We start from the raw sequence: 25487 nt of genomic DNA, 5'->3' as shown, positions 1-25487 counted from the left end.
CAACCTTTCTTTTCCTTTTTATTTCTGTTGCTGGAGAGCCTGGAGCCCTTGACTTCAGCCAAGTGCATACATTCCTTTGAAGGGAGTGGCTCTCACCACACAGACTTGCAGGTTGAATGGTTGTTGACACTGTTACCTTGGCACCTGCCAGTGTGACTGTGTCAGACACAGACATGGAATTGCCTGCTCTCCCATAACTCTTCAGAGCACTCCTTATGCTAGAGCATGTTCCCGATTTATTTTGTAACTCAAAGGCACTTAACTTAAGTTACTGCCTCTGAGATTCTATGATCCCCTTGGTTGTAGAATATCCTCTACCTCTATTAGGTTCATTGTGCGACTTAGTTGAGGAAGAACCAGGGTATCTTAAGATTTTTAGAGTGTGAGAGTTAACCTTAGCATTTACTCTGACCTTGATGGGTATAACGAAGGGCTGTGAGGACCCAGGTCTGCTGGCTCCTGTGATGAAGAACAGCACTTTGAAAAAGAATTCTAGAGTCAAGCTGGAGGCCTGCTATCAGAACCCTTATTTCTGGTCAAGTAAAGAAGCAGCTGTTGAAACTCGAGGCTGCGTCTGGATTCTCAGTTTTGTGTCTTTTTGTCTTTGCCCTGGAGAAGGTGGGAGCAGATGCCCATCTTGTAGCCTTGGCTACAGTAAAGGTACTGTTTTGATTTCTATTTTAAGACCTGGTCTGACGTTATCTCAAGCTGTTCTTGAACCTAGCTTTACGTTTGGACTCCCGACCCTCTCGCCTCTACTTCCCAAGCACTGGCATTACTGGTGGGTACTACTCTATCTGGCTAAGTGTGTAGATTTTTTTTTCTGATACAAATCTTAGATCTTATTGAAAAGTTCATTTTATCTTGAGTTGACTACACTATAAAACTTTGCTGACCTGGACAGGCAGGGAGACAGATTATGGATAGCCTCTCCCATTTCTACTGAGCTGATTTCCTGATGCCTAAATGGCTCTTTACACAGGTACATCAAAGCAAACACATCAGGGCATGAGACTCTGCTGTGGGTCTTGGATACCTGTTATCATGGCTTGAATATTTCTTAAAACAGGGTATTGAGTCTGGGACTCTATTTGATTACTACCGAACTAAAACCATACTACATTCCAAAGATGTTTTGGAAACAACAGATTTTGATACTCACTGGTGGCTTCCATCCTTTCAACAAACGTGTATTTAGGGAGCAGGTGGTGTCTGGGAGCTTAAACTGCAAACTGGTGTTTAGTGGTGAAGCTGATAATTCCCTCACTTGTTTACAAGACTGAACAGAGGGAAGAGATTTCTCCTGAACATGTCTCCCACCACAAAGCCCAAGAAGCATACAAGCTTGGGAAAGTTCACGACATAGATACTTATGTTAGGTCCCTCCTAAGTGATGGCACCTTTCTTTGTCTGGGACAAAAATGCACAACTGTTGAGTGTAGTGGGTATGTGAGAAAGACGGATCCTAGGTAAGAAGTAGAGGGCTTGGCCTAATGGCTCAATCAGTAAAGTGTTGGCCTTGTGTATATGAGGATCTGAGTTCAGTCCCCCAGAACCTATGTTAGAACAGCAAGCAACCAGGCATGGTAGTGTACCCTTGTAAGAGATGGACAGATTCCTTGAGCTTGCTGGCCAAAAAGCCTAACCTTCTTGGTAAGCTACAGGCCAGTGAGAAACACCTTTTCACAAAACATTAACAAATGAAAGTTGGACCATTGAAGCTGATCTCTGGCCTGTGTATGTACATACAAACAAGTTGGTGTACTCCCTACACCATTAAAAACATGAACATGCATAAGTCCTGATCTAAAGAATAAGACTGAGTATATCTAGAGAGCCACCATGGTCAATATAATCTGATTTAAACCTGGGGTGAAATGCCTTCTCCAGAGAATAGTAAACTTTAATCAGCTAGAACATACATTATGGATTTCAGAGCTATTTCTTAAATAAAAAACTCTAGACTCTGATTCTTCATAGAACAATTTAAGAGAATGTTCAATATTCTGTGGTTGAACTGTGTCAACTTTGTTAAGAGTGAATCAGGTTTGGCCTCAAGACACAGTGTTTCATGTTCCTGTCTGAAAAAGTGAAGCCCTCATTCTACCTGTTGCTAGTGAGCTAACAAGGTCGTCCTGTTCTCGAATGTGTAGTCAGTAGTCAAAGATTCATGAAGACCGCAGCAGCTCATTCGTTCTCACCATCTCTCAGTCAGTTGCTTTCTGAAGGCCTTTAGCCTTTGAAGGTGTAAGGTCAGGTGGAAGGGGAGGGGGTCTGAGGCAATGTCCTCAGGCTGCATTTGTAAGCATCATTTTTCTGGTTTTTAAAATACATACAACTGTCAGGGAACTGGAAAAAGAATTAGATAGCCTAAAAATAATACCAGCTTTTACAAGCTTACTTTGCTTGAGAATTATTTCCTGAGGCAACAGGCCTTTCTAAAATAAATTTGCAAAAATATATCTGTATTAAAAACTGGAACTTGGAGAGGCCAAAGAACTTGGGCCATATCAGCGCTGTCATTCTAAATTTTAAAATATTTAGTCTTACTTCAAGAGAAACAAGAACAATTGAGTTTAAGGGACCAAGAAAAACAAACATAAAACTTCATGAAGAAATAACTGGGCAGTTTTTTTTTTTATTGCCAGAAATGTCTCTATTATTAATAAGTCCTAAGTTAGACAGTGGCCACATATTGTATTTATTTCTGGCTGTAGCCACACTGTAGCCTGCTGTCCGTGAGGTTCAGCCTTCAGGCCAGTTGGGTCCAGTGGGTGGATCTGAGTTCTGGGTGAATAAGTATGTAAGAAGTAAGAAGTAAGAAGGTAAGATTTAACAGTACCATTAGGGACAATTGGATGCTAAACTACTCAGCATTCCTCAGAGGGACAGAATCAGTAGAATGCATCCAAACTTTTAAAAGGGATTTCTTAGGTCGGCTTACAAAATAAGAGTCTATGTTTTCCCACAAAGGCCATGATTATGGGCTGGAGAGCCAGGGGAATCAGTAGTTCCGTAGTCTAAGAAGATGGAAGCCTCTAAACAAGAAGGAGCTGTGAGGTGGCTCCAGTCTATGGCTGAAGGTCATCATGCTTCTCAGAGAGTCCCTAGTGTTGAGTCCAAGAACCTGGAGCCCCATTATGAGGGCATCAGTAAAAGCCCTGCCCAAGAAGAAGAGCTGTGCACTGTGTGTAGGCATCACCTTCCCCTCCTCAGCCAGTCTGTGGGAGGATGCCAGTCACACTCAGAGTGAGTTTGATGACCACATGCCAGTCAACGCTGGAGGCACCTTCCCAGACACACACAGTGCTTTGCTAGTTCTTAGCCTGTATTTCAGTTCTGCCAAGTTACCATCAGTTACCACCAGTTGCCAAGATAACCAAGATTAACCATCACAGATACAAGAACACCACCTATTCCAGAGTTCGTTTTTTTCTTCTTGCAAATATTTCTCATATGGAACCAGTCTTCAGAAGCTTGGGAGCCTAAAGGCAGGAAACCACAGGGAATCACGGGAGAATAGAGATCATGGGGAAACCTCACTTGACCTGGCCACTGATGGGGGTGAATCAAGGAGTGCCTCAGATGAGCCATGATTTGGGGAGCTGGTTTCGGCATCTTGCAAGTACCTGATATGCTGTTGGATGATAGATAAAAGTTCTGGCACAAGACTTTGTTCTGGTTCCTTCCTGTTCTTAGGATGAAACACCCGTTTTCAAGCCACGGTCTATCATTGAGAGAAGTCAATGTAGGAATTCAAACAGGAACTTGAAGTAAAAGCTATACAGGAACGCTGTGTGCTGGTTGGTTCACCGTATCATTAGTTAGATCACACACTCCTGCATAGCTAGCTTATGCAAACTGTGCTACCTGCTTCAGAAACGGTTGTCCTCATAAGAGTGGGAGGCTTCCTATATCAATCAACAGTTAAGACAATACCCCACAGACATGGCCACAGGACAACCCGATCTGGACAATCCCTCAACTGAGAGTCCCTTCTCGGGAAACTCTAGGCTGTGCTAACAATTAAAGCAAACTAGGACAGACTTGAATTTAAATCTCTCCACAATCACACAGGTTACTGTTCTTTGACATGCATCTTTCACGTTCAGAAGTTAGATCCATGTGAAGCTTAATGATGAACTTTTATTATCATTTTGTTTGTAGTGTCAAGATCATCACAATGATGGAAGTGTTCTTTATATTCTAATATTATATAGCATCTAGTTTCCCAATGAACCTGTGCTAAAAGTCACAGGTGCTATAAGTAGGCATATATTCTTCACAACCTACTTTAATAAGGGTTCCACTTCCTCTCTAGCCTATCACCTACCAGGGCTAGTGGAAAAGGAAGGGTATTAGGATATGGGGGAAATGGACCTGTTTAGAAAGAGCTCTTTAGGGCAATTCCAATCTTGGTTGTTCTCAGTCCAGTCCACCAGCAAACACCAACCATGAATCAGCATCTACAATCCAGTCAACTCAGAAGACACTACACACAAATCATCAAGGGCAGTTCAATCCAGGAAAAAACCTTGAGGCTTGCCAATCGACCTGAGTCTACGGAATTGGCAAGCAGCTGCAGGAACCTCACAAGAAGTTCCTTGGTGAGTTTCTCCCTACGGCATCACCACAAGCAGAGCTCAACAATGAAATGTAAAATGAACCAATAAGTGTGTGTTGTCAGTGAAAACTAGTGAGGCAGAGCAAAAAGAACCAACTCGCTCGCTGGCATTGTCTGTTACGTCCTTTCACCTGTGTGCTCCAACAAAGCATCGTTATAACCTAACAGAGTCTTCAAAGAAACCAGAAGTTTCCACTTTAGCTATAGATTTGTGTTTTGTGAGGTCCTATTAAATCTAGGGCAGTTTTTCCAAATCAAAAATAAGATAGAAAAGGAAACAAACAAACAAAAATCACAAAACAAATTCCAATAAGTCTTAAAACATAGCGTTTCACTTGGAAAACACTTCAAAGACCTGGGCCCACTTTTTTTTTTCTTTCTGCAGAACATGGTGGTTAAAAGCATGCTTTAAAGACATAGTTCCTTTAAGTGCAAGTCAACTTTCCAGTATCTAGTGTTTTTCACATTAATATTTATTTCTTATAAAAGCGTGAGAAATACAAAGGGAACCATAGCATAGTAGTTTTAATGACTATTAAATAACATTTTAATTATCAGGCGTTTTCTTTTAAAAAATTCTCTCAATTTCTAATAATTTCCTGTTGTCCCATAGTACTTTTGAGTTTTGATAATAAAACTGAAATGCCAGTTTTCCCTTCTGATCATCAAATCTCAAGTAAAATTAGTCAGCTATAAAATTGCTTCAAAATGGCCTGGCTCATTTTCTGCTTAGCATACGACTTACCTAGAGAATGTTGCTGTGAACCTGAGACGGCATGCCATGCCTTAGCTGAAGGGACTGCTTCACCAATGTCTGTTAAGTCTAGAACGGCATCAATACTGCTTAAGTCTCTGTTTCCTTATTAATCTTTTAATTAGCCTGTTATTAAAAGTAGGACATAGAAATATCTATTACGGGCTGGTGAGATGGCTCAGCGGTAAAGAGAGCTGACTGCTCTTCCAAAGGTCCTGAGTTCAAATCCCAGCAACCATATGGTGGCTTACAACCATCAGTAATGAGATCTGACACTCCCTCTTCTGGTGTGTCTGAAGACAGCTGCAGTGTACTTACATATAATGAATAAATAAATAAATATTAAAAAAGAAATATCTATTACTATTTGACTTATCAATCTTTTTCTTAAATTATGTCAATTGGTCCATAGAATTTGGGTCTCTGCTTTGGGTACTTATTTATAATTCATATATATATCCCTGAGATCATGAAATGAATTGCTTCCACTCACGGAAGAATCCTTAATATAACATTTTTGAATGTGCGTGGTATGTATGCATGTGTGAATGCTTGGGGCATATATGGGCACATGTGTGTGAAAATCTATGAACACCTGCACTTGGGTATTGAAGACATCAACTTTTGAACTCAGAGCTGGCCAATTTAGCTAGACCAGCTATCCAGGTTGCTTCTGGGAACCCCCTGTCTCTGTTTTGTTTATGCTGGAATTACAAGGTCTCCTTGTCTACACAGCATTTGGTGTTTAGAATCTTAACCTAGAGTCCCTAACTTGCATAGCAAGCCCTTTCCCCATTGAGCCAGCTCTCCACTCTCCTATATCAGTTTTGAGAATGTGTTTTCTTTGCTGTTGGTGTAGATGGAGATATACTACATTTTTTTAGTTGCTGTTTTTATGGTGAATCTTTCTTACTTATTCATCCTGTTTACGATGTTGAGTCTGAAGCATGCCCCTGAGCTAGTCATGCTTGTAACTCTGGCCCTTAGGAGTCTGAAGCAAGAATGCTGCAAGCTTGAAGTGAGCGCAAGCTACATAGCATGTTCTATACCAGGAATAAGAACAAATTAATTTCGCAAATAAACTTGTCTATTGAGCAGCTTAAAAAAAAAACTTAGCCTGGGTTAAGGGCAAAATGGCAAGACATTAAAAAATATTCCTCCCCATGTATGTTACAGTGCCTTTGATAATAGCCAATATTGGAGACAACCTAAGTATCCATTGTCTAATGGGTGGATGAAGAAATATGGTATAAAATCAGATTTGAGCCTCATTCCATAGGAGAGAGGCCATGTTGGATTCCGTAAACCTGGTCAAAAGCCTGTAGCTAGGGAGGTCCTAGCCCTAAACTGGGAGGCTACTGATGCTGTTGACTAAATGAACACAATGTGCTTCTCAAATTGCCTTCTTAATAACTCTGTTTGTGCCCACAGATGAATGCTGCTGCCAGCTATGGTCAGAGAAGCTTCTTTGTGCATAGCCAGTAGTGTCTACTGTGACTTACAACTGGTCAAAGAGACTAAAGGACTATGGGGTAGCCAGCCATATGGGGATAAGACTTAGGAAACCCCAGGGAAGAGAAGATAGAAAGAATGTAAGGCTCAAGGAAGGGCTGGAGTGAGCTAACATGTTGTCCTTCTAAGCACTGCTATTGCCTTTTTGATTTCATAGGAACTAGGCTTGTGGTACAAGATTGGGCTGCTCCGCATCCCATTGTGGAGGAAGAAGGGCTTATGAGCTTTCATATGGCCCTGAAGATCAACAAACAGATAATAGGAATTAGGGGGTTGGAGTGCCCTCTTCACAGCATTCTTTTGCTGGTTTCATCTTATTACATTGTGATAAGTGGTAACACCATTAGTATTATTTGGGCTCTGTGTGTCTTTCTAAAGTGCCTTAGTGAAGCATGGTGGGTCTGCAGAGCCTTATAAATTATAGGAAGTTTGATTCTCCGTTTCAGTGGGAAGGCTAAGAAAGGGAAGCAGAGTTGAGAGACAGCAGAGATGCATGGAAGAAAGGAGGGCTGGGTCAGAGAGAAGAATATCATCTCTAACTGTTAGCACATCATTTCCCGGAGAGACTGCTGAGAGTGGGAATTATCATCGGCTCTTCCCAGTCTCTAACCCCCCCCCTCACATCCTTCAGATAGTTTATATTGCATTTATAAAAAGCCTTTAACTGTTATTATGTAACATTTTTTTCTAGAGCAGTTACATTTAATTTTTGAAAATTGCATTTCTTTCTTTAGAAAAGTCAGTGCGATCAGAGTAAAACCCAAACAAAATAAAGTCTAGAAAATACTTTTTGTACCTATCAACAAACTCACTGAAAAATATAGTCATTTTAAGTAGATTTTCTAGAAATGTGGATGTCATCCTGACAGGTCATTTTAACCAGCACATGGTTTCTGAGATTCTGTTCGAATATGAGATTCAAAACCTGAATTTAGTTTAAGACTTCTAGCTTTATACTTCTTATAAGAACTTTTGTGAAGAATATTTTTCTTTTGTGAAATAAGAGAAGAAATTCCATCACTCTAGGGAAGTAAGGCTAAAGGCTGGCAATAATGCTCAAGAGAGATCTTTCTAAATCCAGTGAGGCTGTTTTTATTGAAAACCCTACCTTCTGCCACTTCTATATCCCACATTTTAAGGACCAGAAGAATCATCAGCTAGAATGCTTCGTGTAAACAATGACTACTTTAGATGTTTGCAGTCCACTGGTCTATTTGGAAACATATTTCTTCATTTGGTATTTGCAAACGCCATGAAGTTTATATTTAATGTTGCAAGGTCAAAAAGATTTTCCAAAAACAAGGAGTCTGGTTATGTTCTTTACCCCTGTGCCTGACATCTACATAGTGTGATGTGCCACTGAAAGAAATGTGATCGCTTCTTATAAGAATAATGCCACAATTATAGATATCTAAAAATTTGGTTTAAAATGTCAGATAATTCATTGGAAATGTTATCTATACAAGTCCTATATATATCTGTATCTCATGGGATTATGTCTGTGAACACAAGAAGAGACCCAGGAAGAAATATAATCTTTAAAAGGCCTCCAAGGCAGTACAGAAAAGCCTAATAATAAATGTAAGGAGAAGATGATGTGATAGAGACCCCAGTGTGCCTGTTTGAAAGGACACAGTAAAGACTTACAGAAGTGGATTTATTTCACAAGCAAGAAGACTATATTTCCTAACAAGATTAATTATTCCTTGAATAATCTAACATCTTAATTAAAACTTTAACACCATTGGTATTTTGACTCTATTCAGAACTAGTTAAGTTGTCTTAGAAGAGTCAGAGTCCAAAATAGCTAGGCAATTTTGAGAAAGAAGAGTAGGGAGGGGCATGTGCCCACCTAGAGATGATACTACAGAGCAACCCTATGCAAAGAAGACTTTGTTATAGGGGGCTGGTAGGATACAGACCTTGGAAGCAAACCCACACAGAGAGATGCTGACCTGGGCAAAATGTAGCCTTATAAACTAATGGGAGGCTGGGCAGTGGTGCTGCATGCCTTTAATCCCAGCACTTGAGAGGCAGAGGTAGGTGGATCTCTGAGTTTGAGGCCAGCTTGGTCTACAGAGTGAGTTCCAGGAGAGCCAGGGCTACACAGAGAAACCCTGTCTCAAACAAACAAACAAACAAACAAACAAAAACAAACAAACACAACTGGTGGGAGAAAAAGTCACTTCCCATTTAAAGGAAGACATAGGTTTCTTTGTACATATACCAAAATATAGGGCTGGGCTGATGGCTCAGTCTGTAATGCTTCGCTACCATGATGACAAAAGCTGGATTCCCCAAAACCTACATGAAGTTACTGGGTGAACTGATGAACACTTGGAAGTCCAGGGACTTGCTCACCAGACGATCTCATCCAGTTGGTGCAGTCCAGGGCAGTGACAATCCCTGTCTCCATGCTGATGGATGGCATTCTTAAGGATGACTCCTGAAGTTGCCTTCTGGCCTCTATACATATATGCACACATGTACACCTGACACAAATAAACACATGCATATGCACCCTCATAAAATATGTTCAGGTACTAACATCTTAAAACAAAATGCTAAAATAACTCCAGATAAAGCAAAGAGAAGAGGCTGATGCAGTCATAAGAAATATTTTTGATATGTCAAGGTGCAAGTCATGTATTATTATATTTGAATAAATCAAACTAAAGCTCTCTTATTAACCCCTTTTGTTTACGTATACACTAAGGCATTTTAAAACCCTACATTCAAAGATAATATATTTTGGTACTTAAGACATAGCAAGCATATATACAACTGAAAGACAGTGAGTATAAAATTTAGCAAGTTTTGAGAGACTTATTGAGGAAGAAGAACCTCAAAGTAACAGAAAAACACAGAGAAATTTTCCCTTTGCCGTTGGGAAATGAAGACTAAAATAATGACAGTTCATTTTCAACCTAAGCTAGTGAGGAAAAACATCTGATGATATCAGATGTTGGAAGCATGAGGAAAAGAGAGTTTTCAAGTATGACAAGTTCCTTACAACTTGTCATAGGTGAATGAGGGCCATCATCCTGAAGAACGATTGAAAAAAGACATAACAAGAATGAACATGCTCACCCAATTGCATGGGAATCCCACTGCCTTACACAAACACAAGATGAAATTTAACTGTGGGTGTCAAAGTTGGTGATGATAAGTCACCATGGTCACAAACATAGATGAATGAGTGAGGGTGACCTATTCGCACCAGGGTTATTATACATCAGTTAAAATGAGTCAAGTAGATGTCTGAAGTGTATGCTGGCCCTCTCTATTCTGTGCTCCTTCCAATTCGATTTTAGAGGATAATTTTTTTCTTAGCTTTATTTTCATTTCTGCTTTCATGTCAAAAAGACCTCCTGTGAAAACATAATAGAACATGGCGTCTCCTGACCTTAATCATCCTGAGAGCTTCTGCACCTGTGCAGGTACTCACTCTGCCCTACAGAGATATAAGCTGGGTGGGGTAGAAGTCTTCTCTGCTCTTCACAACTGTATCCTGATCTAGGAGAACATTTGGTACTCGGGAGAAACTGAATCTCTCTCTCTCTCTCTCTCTCTCACACACACACACACACACACACTAAACATATCTCTGTATCTATCTGTCATCTATCTACCTATCTATCTATCTATACACACACACACATTTATATACACACATATATGTGTCTACACACACATATATATGTCTACACACACAAATACACACACATATAGATATGTATGTGTGTGTGTGTGTATTTATTAGAGTAACCTGTAGTTAGAGGAGCACTGTTGAACTTCACTGGAGCAAAGGGGAAGTCCCTGAGCCTCCCTGAATGACAATCCTGTACTTCTCATCCTAACATATTTCTGTAGGAGCGAGAACCAGTGACTCCTCTTTCCTTCACCCAGCCCTAGATGAGCAGGAGGAATGAGCAGTGTGTGGGCAGCCTGTGAATCCTTCAGCCTCCTTTTGCCCTCACATCTTGCCCTCTGGGGTGTCTTCAGGAGGCTGCTGTGGGCATGGACTAGCAGCCTGTCCAGGCCTAAGAGTGTGCTGAGCTGCAGAGATAGGATGTCTAATGGCATCATAGATAATCAAGGGGAACTCCTGTCCTCATCCCTGTGAACTTGCCTGCTTCTCTGTGAACTTTTTGCATTGTCATCTATGCTGGAGACGATCATTGAAAGCCACAGTCTATCACAATGCATACATCCCGAGGGTCGGAAAAGGAGGGTCATTAAGTTCTTCAGACAATCAATTGCTGTTCTTCTAGGAGGGGGTGGCATTTAGCTCACTGCGGGGCGCTGGAATGGAGACCTGAAGGGCTCCGAGCCTTCAGTAACTCTCCTCTGACCTAGGGTTCACCCTGTTGTCTCCTGGGTAGGTGGAAAATTTGAAGTCCCCATTTCCTTATGTTACAGAGCTGGTTTTTGCTTGAATTAGCCATGCAAGAGGAGAAAAGGATGGAGTAAGTGTTCAGCTAGACTTGAATCTCAACTTGTCTCCCCAGTCAGAAGACACTAGTAAGTGCTTTAGTTGTTCTTGGTCACCCCTTCTTGACAGAAATCTCAGGGGTGAAAGTCTGTCTTATGATACACACACACACACACACATGCAGTGGATGTGCGTGCATGTGTGTGCATGCATGTATGTGTGTATGCATGCATGTGTGAATGTGTGCATGCACACACACACACACACACACACACACACACATATCTGCACATTCCACAGTATGTATGTGGCAGTCAAAGAGCCACTTCCAGGAACGGGTTTCTCATCTACAATTGCACTCAGGTTTTTAATCTTGGCCACAAGTGTCTTTAACTAATGACTCACACCGATAGGCCCTCTCCATGTTATTTTTTTGAGACTGGGTCTCTCACTAAACCTAGTACTCAAGGTTAGATTGGCTAGAGAACTCCAGGGATCTGCTATCCCCCAGCTCAGCATAATTGATTTCTCCCACCTCGATAGCCCAGAACGGTAAATGCCTTGTCTTTACTCATGAGGCTGAATGGTGTGGAGGTCAGAGAAAAACACCAACACACCCTCAGTTAGTCCCTTATACAACTGGGTAACTTCCTTCAGCCATGTGTGTGAGCCAGTTCACTACAGAAAAGGACTCATCATGGCACAAGATGTGAAGAGAGACTGTCTGGGGATAGCAAACAGCCTCAAGTGGGAGAGGCATAAACGCAGTTAAGAGTTTAAGTCTACCTTTGGGATGAAAGTCACAATGACTGCTCTTCAGACCAGTTTTGTTCTCCTATTAAACGTCAACCAATCTAAACAGTCCTGATTCCAAAGGTTTGCTGAAAAGGTGAATGCAGGAAACCAAAGGCCCTTCAAAGGAGTCCTTCGATAACTAGAAGCTGTGTGCAGAGTAATGAGAAAGAAGCCGACCATCATACCTCCTGTATCAGCTACTTTTCCTGGTTGGCGAGACAACATTTCTGACAAAAGCAATTTAAGGAAGAAAGGGTTTCTTTTGGCTCATAGTATGAAGACAGGACAGTCACCCTGGCAGGAGCATGATATGACTTGTCACACAGAAACCACAGCCAGGAGGCAGAGAGCAACGCATGCTGGTTTTCAGCTTGCTTCTGCTTCTTTATCGAGTCCAGGGTCTAACATAGCTCACCACATAGGGCTGTCCATATTTTGGATGGGTCCTCTCCCTTTGAGTAACTCAATCTACAAACTTCCCAGGAGATGGTAAGATTTGCCTCTTTGGTGGTTATTCAAGGTTCTATCAAGCTGACAATCAGTATTAGGTATCATATTTCCCATGTTTCAGTCTCTATATACCGACTAATTATGCTTATGCAGAATTATCTCTTCTTGGTCTTGTGATACCTAGTACAGAAGTGTGAGGAGTTTTGAATGTCACTCCTTCTCAGAAGAACTCAGTTAAATGTGCTGGGTTGTCATGACCCTAGTCCTCAGTGGATGCAAGGCACCTTCTACTTTCCTTCACTTATTAGGGAAGAGGAGACCTAGAAGGGTTAATAGTGGCTCTGAAAAGATCTTGACAGGATGGGAATAATCTTGATAATATAAATAAGACCTGGGACAGAGGAGGCATCAAATAAATAACAAGCATCGTTATCCTGACCCTAATTGCTTTTCTATCAGGCAAAGATTGAGGGGCTGTCTCCTTCTTCTCTCTATTTACAGTAAAGAAGCTAAGCAATGTAAACTTTGCAGCAGACCTCTATGGTCAGATATCAGTGGGTCTCTCAGTGTCCTTCAGGAGATGGTATATAGCTTCACTTGGTATTTCTGGGTATAGACTCATCAAGGACTTTAGTGAGGAGCCCTCTCTCCAGTCCTGTTTTAATCTCTTTTGTATGCAAGATATCCTCTTTCTCTTTTGATAGACTCAAACTCCTCATCTAACATGCTGAACTTCAGCACCTTTAAAGTCCTGCATGTCTCTCACCATTCCTAGCAAGTGTCTGAAGTCAATTTTGGTTATTACAGCTGAGCGGGGCATGACTGACCGTGTGTGTGTGTGTGTGTGTGCTAAGTCCAGGCCCAGAGTACTGCTATGTACTTGACAACATAGAGGACAGACTGCATGACAAAGAATCCTTCAGCCTAGATGATTGTCAAGGTAGAGAAAGCTGAGCTAAAGTGACTTGTAAACTCCAATCCACCTTGGACATTGTAGAACATGAAAGAGATAAGCTCAACCATCGAATAAATCTATATCTATGAATGGCACAAAGAGGTCCATAATTCCGATCTTAAGTGTCTTTTCTTTTGGACTTCTGATAGATCACATGTAAGTGTAAGTCTCCTCTTTCCCTCGCCACCAACTATATCCTTAGCGACCCAGATGTGAACACGTGGCTCCTGCCTTCATTCTTCATTTCTCCTTCTGGTACTTTATCCACAGCCCCTGCTCAACAAGCCTTCCTTGACTGACTATGATTACTTATAATCTCAGTTCAACCCTAGGTCTTTGACAAAAACCTACCATACACTTTTAAACCATCAATTATATTATGCATCAAAACTGTGGGTGAAATGATGGAGAGGAATCCGGCACATACCGCAGCTCACTAGACAGAACCGATTCTAGTCTATGTAATTTGATGAAAAATACTAAGCAAGGTACAATCCCCTTAATTGGTACTTATTTAACTGGCCTGTGTTTACTGTAAATATGCTTTACTGTACAAGATGTACTTCTCTTGATTAGAAGAACATTTTAATGTTGAAAGAGTGGTTTATACATGTAAGATGAGCAAAAAGTGCATAAACTTTTCCAAATAGGCTCATGTCACACAAGTAAGAAATGCAAGATCCTCTGGAATGAAACACTAAATGGAATTATAAGTCATCTATATTAATTCATTACTTTTTTACTCAAAGTGTTAATGCTAGGGGGCCAGAGAGGTAACTCTGTAGTTAAAAGCATTGGCCACTTTGCCTGAGATTCTGAAGGGTCCGCTATTATCATTTGAAGATCTCAAATTCAAGTCCTGCCCGACAACTTAGATGTCTTATTAAAGTGACGATCAGTGGTGGAACACTTGTCTAACTTGTTTGCCTAAGCTCAGCCCCAGATAACCTGGATAGCAGATATTTACAATACTATTCATAACAGTAGCAAAATTTCAGTTATGAAGTAGCCACAAAAGTAACTTTGTGGTTGGGCATCACTACAACATGAGGAACTGTATTAAAAGGTCACAGCATTGAGACTTGAGAACCATTGTTCTAGAGGGTATTTAAATTTCCCAACATGGTACAAATCAACATATCAGCTAGGGCTCTTTTAATCAGTCAACAGAGAGTGGAGGGCTCAAACAACTGCAATCTGCTGTGGATGATGGCACAGGTCAGTAATCTAAACAACTCCAGAGGCTGAAGCAGGAAGATCTCAAATTCAAGTCCTGCCCGACAACTTAGATGTCTTATTAAAGTGACGATCGGTGGTGGAGCACTTGTCTAGCTTGTTTGCCTAAGCTCAGCCCCTGATACTGAATGATACTGAGAAATCAAACCAAACCAAGTCTCAACTTGGTTTAGCATATATCAAGAATCTGGATGTATAGATTTGAGGATGCTTTCTTTCTTCTTATTTATTCTGTGTGGGTGTGTCCATGTGTATGCTCCTACACACATGGAGGCACGCAAGTGCCCTGGTCTGCATGTGTCCAGGGGACAGACAGCCCATGGGAGTCAGTTCTCTGCTTCTATTATGTGGGTACTGGGGATTGAACGTACTTTGTCAGGTTTAACAGTAGGCACCTTGCCCTCTGAGCCATCTCAGTGGCCCTCCTAAATTAGAGGGTGGGTAGCATAGATTTCTTCTAAGGGCTACTGGGGGCAGGCAATCTGTGTCTTTGGCTCCTTTCAGGCTTAACTGTTTGTAAATTTCTGCCTTTTACAAGGATATCAGTCATTTAGGATTAGAGCTCACTGTAATGAATTCACTTTAACTTTATTATCTCTAAATGGAACCTATCCAAGTCGTATTCTGAGGAACTGGAGGCTCTGCACTCTCAGCTAGGAATTTTGTGGAGACAAGAGTCAACTCATTAGCAACTGCTAATTTAAAATCTTCCATAAAGAGTTAACACTCTAGGGCTAAAGAGATGACTCAGTCAGTAAGGGTTTTAGTTCAATCTGACTTCTATCCCCAGAACCTCTGAGTAAAAGCAAGACATGGAGTGTATGTACCCATAAACCTCTAGTGCTAGAGAGGTGGAGATGGTTGGAGGCCTGAGGGTTCTTGGACTCATGCACAATGGTTGGACTCACGAATAAGTGTGAGCTCCAGGCCATTGAGAAAACCTTTCTCAAAACTGGAGACTGACTTCCACAGTATGCACCCACACACATAGGGACACTGGAATACACACACAAGCACACACACACACACACACACACACACACCAAGACAATAATCCAATTAAATTGTAAAGAAGGAATCACTTTAGAATGTTTTGTGTAGAGATATTTGTGGAGATGTTACAGTTTGGAAATATGGATCACGGACCTTATGGTGCCCTAGACAGTGTATTAGAATAGTTTGTCTCAGCCCAGGGGTAGTGAAGCATGCCTTTAAGGCCAGAACTCCAAAAGCAGAAGCAATAGGATCTCTGTGATTTTGAGACCAGCCTGGTCTGCAAAGCTAGTCCAGTAGTAGGCTTTGTTCCATAGAAGAATTCTGTCTTGAAAGAAAAAGAGAAGAAGAAAAAGAAAGAGAGAGAGAGAGAGAGAGAGAGAGAGAGAGAGAGAGAGAGAAGAAAGTGAAAAGAAAAAGAGAAAAAAAGAAAAGAAAGAGAAAGAGAAAAAGAAAAAGAAAGAGAAAAGGAAGAAGAAGAAAAAGAAAAAGAAAAAGAAAAACTCTGTCTTGTTAGTCTCATAATAATATCAAAGACCTTCTTAGACCTTCTTAAGGAAATCACCTGGACTCCAAGCAGGCTCATTTTTCTTTTGAACAGCTCACCCTACTTGGCTAACCTTTTACCTCCCTGACCCCCTCAGTATCTCCTGGAGTAAATCAGGGGCATACTTCAGGTGACAAAAATTAGGTGAAAAGAAGCAAAAATATTTACACTTTCTAAAAGCAGAAATCAATTTGTCCGAGGCCTGGGCTTGATTGGAGGTATGTCTGCTTCACTGGTTAGAGCACGAAAGGGATTATGGGATTCTGCGTTTGTTGATCTTCACGTGGGTTGTATTCAGGAATTAAGCTGGCTGGAGGTGGGTCTTAGGAAGCCCAAGGATCACCCAGGCTGGGAGTTGAGCCAGGTGAGGGCTTGGCAGGTTCCCCAGTGTAAGAAGAAGTTAGAGAGCTGCTGTCTGCCTGCTTCAAGTAAGAAATTTAAATATCTGTTTGTCTGCCTGGAACGAATAACAGATATGGAGCTGGCTTCCAGCTCATACACTGCCACTAACCTTTCCAAGTCACTTTAGGCACCTTTCTTTAATCTTCTCGGCTGCGGTTTTGGCTGCAGACTCAAGAGTATTCACCAGGGTGCAGGGCAAAGTCTCCTACAACAATAAAATCTTTGGAGGGCGATTGTTCCAAATATTAAACGTGATTTCCCTGTGGTTAACGACCCTAGGACAGCTGTGGTTCTTTGCTGAGGCCCCGAGATGTTAACTATCTCTGTTCGTCGGGTTGGGGGGCAGGGAAGCGTCCACGCTTCTAAACCAGGAGGAGGAGAGTTCTCCAAGATGCCTACAGCTGACCTTCTGACCCGGCTCGGCAGCTGCTCTCCCCGCCCCCACCCTGCCCTTCCAGTCTCCACTGCTGGAATTTTCATCAGCTTTGCAGTAGACTGCCTGAACCGCCAGGGCTTTTGGACTATGAACTCCCAAGTTGGGGAGCAAATGCCGGGGCACCCAGGGTTTGTCTCTTCTGGGCACTTTTCACTGACTCTTCAGTCAAGGAGTGAGAGAGAAGTGGAGGTCTGGGCTGTTTAACAGTGGCGTCTTTATCTGCTTCACCCACCGCTGACCAGGGCAGCTCTAGAGTTATCAGAGTGTCATTAACAGGGACAGCTGCTGGTAAACACAAGGATGTGGACACCAGCTCTTCAGTCAACAGGAATTTAACTCTAATCTGCTTCTTACTTAAAGAAACACCGCTCTCAGTGCAGGGCCAGCGTGTGTTTATCTCCCTTAACTTTCAGATAGAAGACTGGCATGGGCTCAGGAAACCCCCGCCGGCTACAAAATTAATAAGGTGTTAGGGACATGCACCTTAGGTCGATTGGAGGAGACGCTTGCCCCAGAGAGGAGGGAAGGAGATCTCTCACCCAGGAGTTGTCTGCTTAGCTGGAAACCGATCCTACATATTTATAAAGGTGAACTTGGCTCGCGGCCAAACGCCTGCATTTAAGTGATTAACAAATGCGTCTCTTTAAGCGGACACCTCTTGTTCTAAATATATTTGACAAGAATGCGAAGAGTCATCTGGTGGGCAGAGAGGGCGCAGCTCCGGCCTTCTCTGGCTAGGCTGGCAAGCCCGCCCGGGCCGTGCTCCTGCACGCTCGGTGCCAGCCGAGTTCACGTCGCTGGTGGGCAGGCTGCCAGAGCCAGCGGCTCCCCACTGTTTAACGACAACGGATTTACGGCTTCCCTCCATATTGGTGTTATTTTGTATAAACAAGGTTAACACTCCTTTTAAATTAAATGCACCACCTGGTGACTGAATGGCTGACCTTGCCAGCTTCACCTGCCCTGCCCTAGACCGGGTTCTAGCTCTTCTGTCTACCTGTAGCTCCTTGGAATCAACTCTGCTTCCTTTTTAAAGGGACGGAGCTCCTGGGGGCGGGGGAGACTGGCAGGTCACTAGCCCTGGGTCCCAGACCTGATGGGATTAGAACGGTCTGGAAGTATGACATGCACCCCAAATCCTTCCAAGTCCCAGATCAGACTGTGTCCGGATGACTCTGTGCCTGCAGAGTCCGGAGGAAGGTCCTTTAGAACTCCGAGGCGGCCCCCAAAGAGAGCTCTCCAGAGGAGGTCGTGTGGTGAAAGACATCTTTGTGGTGTTGCACTGAGGCAGTAGTACTGATCTTGTACAGGGCTCAGCCTCTTCCCCACCCACCCTCTAGGAATGTGAACACCTGGAAAAATTCTCCTGGCTTTACTTGGGAGAAATTTAATGGTGTAAACAAACTCAGCAGGAAGTCCCCTTTGATACAGAAGGCAGTGGGATGGCATGCTGAGCCAAGGGGGCTCTGCCTGCCAAGGTCCATTCTGAAAACATTTCAAGAATAGCTTGGAGTTGTCTAGGAAAATTTAGGTGGACTGCTTGGCAGTAGAAATCTCTAGAAACTCCATCTAGTAACTTCCAGCAAAACACACTTGAGTTACTCATTTAAATTGGCAGCATGGAGGCCACCTTGCCTTGACTTTTTTTTTTTTTTTTTTTTTTAAATTTGTGACAATGTCACAATAGGGCAAAATTACCCCCGTGGTCTTTGCTATGCCATGTAGCATGAGGTATTCTGGACAAGCTGTCAGCCCTATTGCTAGGCAAACATGGAAGTGGGACCTGGAGAGGGACTTGACCTCCTCAAGGGTTTAGTCCCCAGGCCCTGAAGTCCAACCACATCAGGCAGGCGTTACCTCTGTGAAAGTCTGTGGGCCAACTGTGCAGCAGGCTAGCAATTCTAGTTCCACTGGAGCCCAGAGGCAGGAGGATCAGGACTTAGAAAACCAACTTTTATTACACTAAGTTAGAGCTCAGTCTGTACACAAAGAGACTGAAACTGTCTAAAAAAAAGAAAGAAAGGAAGAAAGAAAGAGAGAAAGAAAGAAAGAAAACCAACCAACTGAAACAAAGTAATAGACACCAGGAATCTGTCTTTCATAGCAGCTTACACTGGTATGAGAATGTCTTTATAAAGAAGCAGTATGAATAATTCTAGCAAGTGATATAGCCTTTTAAAAAATTAAATTGATTTAGTGTGAGTTTGTGTGTGTGAGAGTGTGTATGTGTGTGCGTGCGCATGAGTGAGCTGTGGTGTAAATATGTGGAGACCAGAGGCAACTTATTGGAGTCTGTTCTTTCAGTCTGCCGTGTGGGTGTGGTGCCAGTGGATACCTGCACTGCTTAGCCGACTTGGTGACAAGCATCTTTATCAGCTGAGTCATCTCACTGACCCACAGTGATAGAGTTTTAATTGATAAGCATTTTACATCCATTTTAATAAATTAGTTAAAACATCTCAGTGCTTAGGGAAAAATGTTTTCTCTCTCCTCAAATTTCCCTAAGGGGTATATCTTGTTGTAAGAGTTCTCCCAAATATTCTAACACTGGTAAGCTCCATTGTCCATGTGTGCTAAGTGTGGCTGTCTAAACACATCTAGAGACTCAAAATGTGTAGGCTAAAAATCCTGAGCGCTCAGTTTGAAGAAACTGAAGATAAATATGGCACTGGAAGAAGAGGAGGAGGAAGAGGAAGGAAAGGAAAGGCAAGGAGGAAAGGGGGAGGAGAGGGGAGGGAGAGGAGGTAAAGGAAGAAGAGAGGAAGAGGAGAGGAGGGGAGGAGGAGGAGAGGAGAGAAGGAAGAGGAAGAGAGGAGTAGGAAAAGAAGGAAGAAGAGGAGGAGGAAAAGGAAGAGAAGGAGGAAGAGGAGGAGGAAAAGGAAGAGAAGGAGGAAGAGGAGGTGTAAGAAGAAGAGAAGGAGGAGGAGGAAGAGGAAGAGGAAGAAGAAGAAGAAGAAGAAGAAGAAGAAGAAGAAGAAGAAGAAGAAGAAGATGGGGTGTGTCCATCATGACTCACTGTGGAACAAGGGACCTCAGGTGGCAGGCATCTTGGATATGTAAACAGACTGGCCAAGATTTCGTCTGTGCTAAGTGGAGTGAGAGAGACCAGAACCTTCATCTTGGTTTACAAGGAGATTGTTTCCTAGTCTTGTCCTGAATACATTGTGTTAGCATTGTTACAGCCATTTGAAGTAAGAGCTGCTTATCAATGCCAATTGACATGGGGAGTGGGGGGAACTGAGGCATGGTGAAATGAAGTAACTTGGTGGAGATTTCACAAGGAAGAAATTTAAACTCAAGCAGTCTAGCTTAAGTATGTGTTGCTGTGCTGACCCTTCAGAATTCAGTGGCCACAGTCCTGGGATTGCCCCTTACTTTCTTCTCTGTCAACATCCTGCATTAAAGGTGCTGACTATCCCAATGAAGCATAAACTTTAAAAAAATAAATGACTCCTTGCCAAATATTATTAACTACAACCATATCCCCATCTTCTCCACCAACCCCTGAGAGATAGCATGCCTTGATTTTATAGGTGAGCTACACTGATCCATTTATCTCCATTCTCAACAGCTCCTCCCACTTTCCTTTGTCATAACAAATACACATGTATATAGGCAAGGACTGGACAGAGAATGCAATGGGGAACACTGACAGCTGGGCCTGTCAAGAATACCAAGGGGTTGTTTGCAACTCACCGCAGAGTAGGTCTTCCTGACAGCAGAGAGATTTCTATGACTTTCTGGTACCGAATCTCAGAAGATCAGGCAAAAATTCTCTTACATCATAATGTTTCTTAGTCACGTCTCTACAGTTAACTGGAAACTTCCCCTTCTTTCTGGAACCACACACATGGCTCTGAGATTCTCCAGCAAATGTGACTTTTCATTGAATCACTTGGGAAATGAAAGGTTTTTGTCTGGTCAGAGCTGGTTTTTTTTTTTCTTTCTTTCTCTATAAGTTGTACTTAATAACTTTCCTGATTCTATATTAATATATAATTTTCTTTGATATACTACTATAATACATCCTGTTTTATGATACAATAATTAAATAATACTGTACATGGTTATTATTGAAGAAAATAAGTCATTAAAATGCTATCACTGCCAATATTTTTGAGTCTATTTTTTAGTTTTGTTTTTTTTTTTTTGATGAACATCTCTATATTTTAAGAAAACAAAAAGTGTGTATATGTTGTCTCTGAGAGTTTTTCGGGTTTGCAGTGACAATACCTTTGAATAAGGCAAGTGGAGGACAGATATTTTAGTTCATGGTCTCCGAGTGTGCAGTCCCTCATGGTGGGAGGGAACGGTAGAGCCTGGTAGAGAATGTAGAGGAAGCTAACTTCCTCTTTCTCCTTGCCTCCTGCCTGCGCCTCTAGCTTAGGTGATGGTGTGGTGTGGCCCACATATAAAGCAGGTGTCGCCCACGGTCACTCTACTCTAGAAAGAGTCTCTCAGACACACTTGGCAGTGCATTTTGCCAGTCCCCTGGGTGCTGAGTGTTCCTCAAGCCCATAAATTTAGCAATCACTATTCGCTATGACACTGAGCTAAGATCATTGTCATGCTGCTCTGTTTGCTTTGACTTGTTGAGACAGGGTCTCACTGCCTAGTTCAAGTTGGCCTAGACTTTGCTAAGTAGACTAGGCTGGTTTTAAGCCCAGGCTTCCCTTGTGTCCGTTACCGACTATGGGAGCACCTGGCACACAATTTTGAATGGCACGTTTTTACTTTACAAACATTTTCCACTATCAAATACTGTTTAAACCTTAAAGTGTGTGTATAGGGATACGGTGGAATAAGGGGACCATCAGGAGCAGGAGGGGAACAAAAGACGATGGGGGAGGGGAATGAAGACCATGTGTAAAAGTGCCACAATTAAATCCATTATAGCCCATAGTTAATGTATGCTAGTAAAAAGTTACAAAATAAATGCTAATTTTAATGATATTGTGACTTTATGGTAATTTATAACTAAATTATAAATTTTTTATTGTTTCACATATTATAGATTAATAATTCTATTCTTGGACATGGGAGCTATTTCTAAGTGTTGGCATTTTAAGCAGTCTCACTAAGACATTTTATTTAATTTTTAGAAAAGAATGTACTTACTATTATTGTATGGACATAGGACATGGGTGTGTGTGAGTGCAGATGTGTGCGTGTGGAAGTCGGGGGACAACTCTTGGGAGCTGGCTCTCTCCTTCCACCCTTAAATGAGCTCAGGAGGTGGACTGAAGCTCACCTGACTTGTTCAAGTTCCTTCAACAGCTGAGCCCCTTCGTTGGCCATTGTACAGAACATTTTGGAGTCTGTGGATTATTTCTTCTTGAGTTACCTTTTAATTAGTCTTCCTTTTAATGACTTCCTTTAATTTTATGTGTGTTTGTGTGCTGTGTGCATGTATGCCTGTGTACCACATGCATGTCTAGTTCCTGTATAAACCAGAGGAGGCATCTGATGTCTTAACATTGGAGTTATAGATATTTGTGAGGGGCTACATGTGTGCTGAGAACCACATCTGGTTCCTCTGGAAGAACAGCCAGTGCTGTTCACTGATGAGTCACCCTTCTAACTCCATTAGTGGATGTTTTGTTTTAGAAGGCAAGTTATTGAATCAAACACATTCATTTTTGTTGCTTCCAGAATACTACATATAAGCCGGACAGAAAAGCCCAACCACTGAAATTTTGTTGTTATTCTAATTGATTTGCCTAAAATCTAGATATTTATAAAATATACTTGGTGAGAGCTAACGATTATGTTGGGCGGTTCTGTTTCTGAATCTTCCTTTCTTACTATTTAGACTTAAGAAGAATGAGAGGCTCCAAGAAGCGTGTGCTGCTGTGACTTCTCAACTCGCAATGGAGTTGCCCCAAGGGAACTGCGGTGTTCCTGTCGGTCAAGAATTTTCCCAGGTTTCAAGCATTCAGGTCAGAAAAGCAGGAGATTACCATAGCAAAGCTTCACTAGAATCGATAAAACTTATAAAAGTAAGGTGGCACGGACCATTTGGCCAAGAAGAATCAAACCAGTTTCTAAGTCCCTGACCCATTCCTTGTCTTTTGCCTGAATAGGTTTACACGGGAATCTGCATAGGCATTTGCTCTTAGGTTTGATAGTATTTAATGAAACTTCTTCCAGCATGAGAATAGAAGGACTGTCCATGGGTTTTCCAAGGTTTTGAGGCAGCCTTCTAGCTGCGTATGCTCTCAAATGGAGGAGGTCTTTTCTCTAACCTAGGCATTACCACAAACCAGCCTGTCAGCCATTCTGTGGGATGTTCTTGATTAAGTCCCGTGCTTGCTGGCTGAATGCCTGTGCCTCAGTACTTAAGAAGCACTGGGTTGTCTCTGAATTCTATGTGGTCCTCTTCAAGGTCAGTGCCTGCTTCACCTCTTCAGCTCTGGACCTATTCCTGAGTTTACTCTGAACTATGCTGCCACTGATAAAGTTGAAGTTCTTTTTTGCTCAAATATTCAAGCTTTTTTTTTTTCGAGCCCCAAGATGTTGCCATATTGGCAAATAGGTTATAGATCCCTGAGAATTGATCCATCTCCTCCAGTGTGGCCTCAGAGGCACTTCTATGGTGGTGATGGTAGAGGGGTACTAGAGTAATATCCCAGCCTGCTGTAGTTTGGATCTGAAACGTACTTCAAGGTTCATGTGATGAAAAATGTGCCCCAGCCTGTGGGCCCATGGGGGCGATGGCAGAGCATTTAGGGGTAGGGGTTAGGTGGTGGACATTAGGTCATTTGTGGGGATGCCTGTGAGTGGCTCATTGGCCTTCTAACCCTTTCCCCTCACCTCACACATGGAAAGCAACTTTGTTGAATCACATGCCCCTTGGCATCATTTTCTGCCTCATAACAGGCCCTAAAACAACTGAAACGACTGAGCATGATCTTAGTAAAACCATTGATACTGATAGCCAACTGGTGACTGAAGAGATGGGTCAGCAGCCAAGAGCCATTGTTGCCCTTGCAGAGGACCAGGGTTCACTGGGTGCTTCACCTAACCCAAATCACTATAAATTCTCGTCACAGCACCCCTCTTCTAACTTCCATAGACCTTTGCACACACATGGTGCACAGACAGACAGACAGGCACACATGCATAAATGCATTGTTAAAAAGTTGTAAATGGAAAAATAAGTCATTTTACTTCATTCAACCTATTATCTTAGGTAGCATATCAAAGGCACATGGCTGCCTAACACAGCAAATGAAAGAAGAGCTACCCAGAAACTAGGAACATGTTGATTCTGTTCTCTTTTTCCTGACTGTGATTTTAGGGTTATAAGTTGCAAACAACAGACTCCATTCTGATGAGAGAGAGAGAGAGAGAGAGAGAGAGAGAGAGAGAGAGAGAGAGAGAGAGAGATTGATTTAACAAAGTATGTGAAATGGTAGCTCTCATTAGGTGACTGGGGAAATAGATTGGAGGCTCAGCTTTCCGAAAGACCTGCCACAAAACTGAATAGAAGCAGACAGTCCCCATGATGCTCTAATGAACAGAAGACTTAGGGACTGTTCTGCAGTCACTCCTGCTACCTCCATGGATGGATGCGAGGGCTAGTGTGCAAAACTCTGTCTTCTGGCTAAAGCTGCAGGTTATGTTTCACCACCCAGATTGAAGACGTGGAGAGTCTACTGGGCCCGGAACTCACAGGGAAGTGTCATGGGACAGGCAGCACCCTGGACACGCAGGAGAGGCTGGGAATGTGAGTTCTGCTTTCCTCCATCGCAGCAGCTATGTGTTCTAGCGTATAGTCTCCATCTTTGCATCTTACACACATGTTAATTCAGCAGGAGTACACCTTTCCCATTCTGGACACGGTTCTTGGGAAACCATTCCAGAACATTCTTGGGAAAGTGGTTTCTTAAGTTGGACCGCATCCCGAGTCAAGCATGGGGGCATGTTGCTCTCTGAGCAGGTACACGTGATATTCTTTTCCCTCTTTCTCAGCTGTGCTTCAGCTCCTTGTGGGCAGGACCCCAAGAGTAATTTTTACCTTAGAGGCGCACAGCGAGGACTTAAAGGAGTGTTTATGAAAACCCTTAGCACACGGCTTCTCTATATTGCTGAACTTTCAATACATAGTGAACCGCATGGTAGTTACTCCTCATAAGTCCAGAAATGTACAATCTAAGAAACAAAGACTTATGGCCAAAAGCTGACTTGCAATAAACAATAACAATGATAATAATCATAACACATTAATAGCTACCATTGATAACAAAATAAGTTTTGGCAAAAGTCACACAAGTTCCTTTAAGTATTTATTATAAGATACTTCTGTTCATATGTGGGGTTATGTGGTCTAAGAGGAACAACGGGGA

The 25487-nt window shown here is 42.3% G+C and overlaps 1 long non-coding RNA gene across 1 annotated transcript; it reads left to right on the top strand.

Annotated features, from left to right (window-relative positions):
* The first annotated feature begins 227 nt into the window (after window positions 1-227).
* On the top strand, window positions 228-24855 carry LOC147002961 (uncharacterized). The gene is made up of 3 exons (XR_015047734.1): window positions 228-660; window positions 22952-23078; window positions 24777-24855. It is a non-coding gene; the product is annotated as an uncharacterized LOC147002961 (long non-coding RNA).
* Window positions 24856-25487: the final 632 nt, after the last annotated feature.

The sequence above is a fragment of the Mus caroli genome, unplaced genomic scaffold (assembly GCF_978045245.1).
Source record: "Mus caroli unplaced genomic scaffold, Mus_caroli_1 scaffold_8, whole genome shotgun sequence".
Classification (NCBI taxonomy): Eukaryota; Metazoa; Chordata; class Mammalia; order Rodentia; family Muridae; genus Mus; species Mus caroli.
This window is presented reverse-complemented; position numbering and strand designations above follow the sequence as displayed.